This window comes from Eubalaena glacialis, chromosome 5 (assembly GCF_028564815.1).
Source record: "Eubalaena glacialis isolate mEubGla1 chromosome 5, mEubGla1.1.hap2.+ XY, whole genome shotgun sequence".
NCBI classification, from domain to species: Eukaryota; Metazoa; Chordata; class Mammalia; order Artiodactyla; family Balaenidae; genus Eubalaena; species Eubalaena glacialis.
In genome coordinates, this window is record NC_083720.1 from 63285155 (window position 1) to 63291154 (window position 6000).

Sequence of the window (6000 nt, forward strand, 5' to 3'; positions counted from 1 at the left end):
AAAAGAAACAAATACAGAATATGCATAACAACCATACACTGAAGTAATAAAACGAGACACAGCCAAACAAGGTATATTTATCTGAGCAAGCAAGGATGCAATATTTCTGGAAATCACATCTCAAAGTAGCTCTTCGAAAGACATAACTCAGAGTCTCTATGTGTTACATGTCCATAAGCTCTTGCTTTAACTATTCAAAAACATCAGCCAACATTGACAAGTGAGTATACGAAAAAAGGGAAAGCACATATCGTATTCAGGCAGCACTGCAGAAACAGAGAAATAAAAGTACAAACAAGAGATGAAAGGCAGGAAATGCCTCTGTCAAACAGGTATCCCTCTGTCACACTCAAAATGACAAAATGTCAGGAAAAAAAAGTAGAAAGTTAAACCTCAACACCACGTATGAGCCTAGTTCTCAGATATATTATTCTTGTTCACAAAATTATTTTGTTTAAAAAAAACGCATTAGCTAATTTTGTTTGCCCATCACAAAATGGAAATAGTTATAGCCAAATCGGCTGGAACTTTGATCTCGGACTCCCCAGCCTCCAGAACTGTGAAAATAAACGTGAACTAATACACCCCTCCACCCTCCTCAACACAGTTCAGACCCTCATTACATCTCCTGCCTGAATCACTGCAACCATCTCAACAAACCCCTCAGCCCGGTCTCCATGTACCACTGAACTACTGAAAATCCAGATTTGGCCTGTCACTCCACATCTGAACAAGACAGTCTAAGCTCCTTGAGGTGCCATACAACAGTCTGGTCTCAGTCTAACAATAAAAACAGCAGCAGCTACTATTGACGTAAACGGCAATGATGCTCCAGATACCGTACCTCATGTACATTTCCTGCAAGGTGGGTGTTCCCATGTACTAACTTCAGGCTCAGGTTTAACCTGCGCCACATCACTGACTTCAGCACATTATTGTTAATTATCATTTCCCCCAGGCAGCAAACTGTTAAATGGCCCCATATCTTTTGCGTATGCTGCAACTGCTTGCAAATCTACACATTTTGCAAAATCCTCGGCACTATTTAAAATTCTGAGTAGGCAGGTATTACTTCCTCTCTGAAGGCTTCCTATCAACCCCTTGAAATAGAATGAATCACTCCCTTCTCCATATACATCTCTAACTAGGTTTCTAGAAATTTGCAAAGTGCTTGGGACATGTTTAAGAGATGGGAGACCGGCCGGGAAGGATGGTAGCAGTGGTTCGGAAGCCCACTTTGTGAATTTTTTGGGGGGTGTCTGTGCATGTGGGAGCCTTCGTGTTTTCCTACACAAGTCCTTTTTGTCTCTTACACATAAACTTCCTGAGTGGCTGACTCAGGGATTGATATACCAAATGTTCTAAGCAAAACCACCTCTCTCTGCTATCAGTGGACATGCTGAATAGGGCTAATGAACCAGATTCCTTTTCGTGACCCAGAGAAGCTCCCTGCCACAGGCCTTACAATCCTCTGCACTTTTGTGTGGGCTGCATCCTCCAATCATCTGACTTTTTAACAGTCTGACCACCCAAGGGTGTTCACAGATCCACTTCAGAGGCTTCAAGCCCCCAGGCACGTCACCAGATGCAAATAGATGGGCACGCCTAACCATAAAAGTCTACCAGGTGCAAACTCCTTAACATGAAATCAAAGCCCTCCATGTTTTGACCTCCACTTGGGCACCAGGCACACATGCCATGCTCTTAAGTTTGTGGCTCTCCAGGTGCCGGTCAGTGGATCTGCTGTACAGCAACAACTGATGATAACACGCCCGAGAATCTATATTTGTAACACATTCCAAAGATGATTGGGATGCACAACAAAACTTGGTTCGGTTTTAAATTCCTCATACCTGAGCCTAAGCCCATCACTCTCCCCCCTTAGGATGGATGCCCTTCCAAACACAGCCCAGGAGTCTGGAGTCATACTCAATTCCCACCCTCCTCCACTTTCATAGGCACGTGTGTATGTGTCTGTTTCCTCACCCATAAAATGGAAATGCTCAAAGGTACCTCAGTGCTGGTGAAGATTAAATGAGATAATCCACCTTAAGTGTTAAAATGGTGCTTAGTCCTCGGTGAGTGTTTAGTACATATTCACTTCCCTCATTATAATTATTTTCATCACTAAGCCATTATCTTCCCACAGTTGAAATCTTTCCCATTCTTTGAAGTCTAACTCAAATGCTATTTCCTTCACAACGTCTCTAGTGAACAAGAAATACTCTCTTCTCTGTGTTCCTACCACATTTACTTCTTAGCATTTAATCACATTCTATTCATTCCACAGTAACCTATAGAAGTGGGATAGTGCAGTGCAAAAGCCAGGATTTTGGAGCTGGACAATCTTGGTCAAATCCCAGTATTTAACCTCTCTGTGCCTCAGTTTCCTCATCAGGAAAGTAGGAGTGATAATAGTTCCTATTTCTTAAAGCTTTTGTAAAGCATCAAGAACACCAATGGCACACAGCAAATGTTAAACAAGTATTTGTCATTATAATTATTTTTATTATCCCATAATAAACTAATAAATCTGCCAAGATGATGACCAGTCCATATAAGCTGCCAATAAATGCCAGTCAAATTATTTGTTTATACATAGTATATGATGTATATGCAGTACATGTTTAGAGAACGTACAAACAGTTAGCATTACAGATGCGAATGTACATTTGCCTGTGCTATCCTGACCCATTTCCAAGAGAAAGTATAAGTAAAAGGGAAGTAACATTTAGGAGCACCTGCTATATGTCTGGCTTTCAGTATCACTGAATAACCATAATCTTATTATCTTCTTGAGCTCCACCTGCAAGGTACAACTGCTTCTCACCACCTCTCCTACTCACATCCTAGCCCAAGCCACTATCTTGTCTATCTTAGACCACTGCAACAGCCTCCTGACTGATATCCCAGATTTTGTCCTGGTCCCCTGCCCCCACAAGCAGCATGTTCTCAGTACAGCAGCCAGAATGATTCACTTTATAACGAAAGTCACACCACATCACTCCCTGCAACTTCCCAACTTCATCTTCCCTGGCTTCCCCTGACTGCCCCCTGACCCCCCATCACTCAATCACCACTAAGCTGGCTTCAGTCCTATTCCCACCTCATGACCCTACCTCTCACCCTTCCATCTCTTTCAAATCTACTTTCCCAACATATACCCATGGCTCAAGGCTCACTCCATCACTTGAGTAGGTCTACCTACCTGACATCTGTGGACTTTTACAAGAGGGTAGGGATCTTGTCTATTGTTCACTGCTCTAGGCCTTAAGTTTGAACACTGTCAGGCATATAAAAGGTGCTCAATAAATGTTTGCTGAATGACCCCTTCTCAGCTTTGAGATGATTTAAGATAACAAGTGGAAAGTACACAAAGTTTTAAAGTTTTGTCTATTTAGGTCACCAGGCTTCTAAGGAGCAGAAACAGGACTCAAATACAGATTTCTCCAATCCATCTAACCACTACAACAGATCTTCAAATCAAAAATCGGGGCAAGGAGAAGGTTGGCAGTAGGACAACTGGAAGCATTCCAAACCACCTATGGGACTTTTAAAAATTCATCAAAAAGAAAAAAATACCTAAGAATAAACTTAACCAAGAAGGTGAAAGACCTATACTCTGAGAACTATAAAACACTGATGAAGGAAAATGAAGATGATACAAAAAAATCCTGTGCACATGGATTGGAAGAATTAATATTGTTAAAATGGCCATACTACCCAAAGCAATATACAGATTTAATGCAACCCCTATCAAAATACCCATGTCACCTTTCACAGAACTAGAACAAATAATCCTAAAGTTCACATGGAACCACAAAAGCAAACTCAAATTCCCAAAGCGATCTTCAGAAAAATGAACAAAGCTGGAGGTATCACACTTTTTGACTTCAGACTATACTACAAAGTTACAGTAATCAAAACAGCATGAGACTGACACAAAAACGGACACAGGCCAATGGAATAGAATAGAAAGCCCAGAAATAAACCCACACACTTATGGCCAATTAATCTATGACAAAGGAGGCAAAAATTTACAATGGAGGAAAGACAGTCTCTTCTTCAATAAGTGGTGCTGGGAAAACTGGACAGTCTCCTGTAAATCAATGAAATTACAACATTTTTTCACCCCATATACAAAAATAAACTCAAAATAGATTAAAGACCCAAATGTAAGACCAGAAACCATATAACTCTTGAAAAGAACACAGGCAGAACACTCTTTGACATAAATCGTAGCAATATTTTTTTTGGATCTGTTTCAAGGCAAATGAAACAAAAGCAAAAACAAACAAATGGGACTACATCCAACCTAAGCTTTTGCACAGCAAAGGAAACCATCCACAAAACAAAAACACAACCTACTGAATGGGAGAAAATATTTGCAAATGATATGACCAATAAGGTCACAGCTCACATATTCAGTATCAAACTTAATATTAAAAAAAAAACAACTCAGTTAAAAAGTGGGAAGAAGACCTGAACAGACATTTTACCAAAGAAGACATACAGATGGCCAACAGGAACATGAAAAGATGCTCAACATTGCAAATCATCAGAGAAATGCAAATCAAAACCGCAATGAGATATCACCTCACACGTATCAGAATGACTATCATCAAAAAGAACCCAAATAACAAATATTGGCGAGGATGTGGAGAAAAGGGAACTCTCATACACTGTTGGTGGGAATGTAAATTGGTGCAGTCACTGTGGAAAATAGAATGGAGGTTTCTCAGAAAACTAAAAATAGAACTAGCATATGATCCAGCAATTCCACTCCTGGGTATATATCAGAAAAAAACTAAAACACTAATTTGAAAAGATACATGCACCCCAATGTTCACAGCAGCATTATTTACAATAGCCAAGATAAGGAAGCAACCTAAGTGTCCATCAACAGATGATGAACAAAGAAGATGTGATACATATACACACGGAATACAATGGAATGTTGTTCGGCCATAAAAAAGAATGAAATTCTGTTATTTGCCACAATGTGGATGGACCTAGAGATATTATGCTTAGTGAAATAAGACAGAGAAAGACAAATACTCTATGTTATCACTTATATTTGGAATCTAAAAAATGAATGTAACAAAACAGAAACAGATTCACAGATATAGAGAACAAACCGGTGGTGAGGAGAGGGAAGCAAGGAGGGGCAAGATAGGGGTTGGCGATTAAGAAATACAAATATATATGTATAAAATAAGCAACAAGGATATACTGAACAGCATAGCCAGTAGATTGTAATAACTTTAAATGGAGTATAATCTATAAAATATTGAATCACTATGTTGTACAACTGAAACTAATATTGTAAATCCATTATATTTCAATAAAAAAAAATTTATGGGTTGGGACAGCCCTCCCCCTCCAAATGCCTCAAGTATGAAAAACCACCACAGTAAACCACTCCTCACTACCCATCCCCCCACCCATTACCAGTATAACTTTGTCATATTCCCTAGTTGAACTAGGAAAGAAAATAACTGAAAACCTTGGGTCACTCCAGTAAACCATAAAGTCATTAAGTATTCAGTGCTGACAACTTTTGGAATCACCTTTGCCTGATTTTAATATCTTATGGGAGGTAAAAAGTAGCATAGTACAACTGAATTCACTCATAAGTTTAATCCATTTTTTTTTAAATGGCACACCATTTTAAAATCATAAACATAACCTTACAGTATTTAGAAGCCTGCAAATATGTCAAAATAATGGCTTAACAATCATAGGATCCCAGGACTGAAAGGAACCTTAGAAGATGTGTACCAAATAAAAGAAATTAGGCGGCCACATGAGTAGTAACACTTTTCAGTGTCATCAGTACAAGTCTTACACATTCTAAAAACAAGGGAAGTTTATTGTATTCCAGAACGGTGGTCCTCAATTGAGGGGAACTATCTCCTAGGGGGAAATCAAGAAATGTGTAAGAAGTTTCTTTTGCTGGTCATAATGACTGAGTGGCACCAGTAGATAAGAAAGATGACT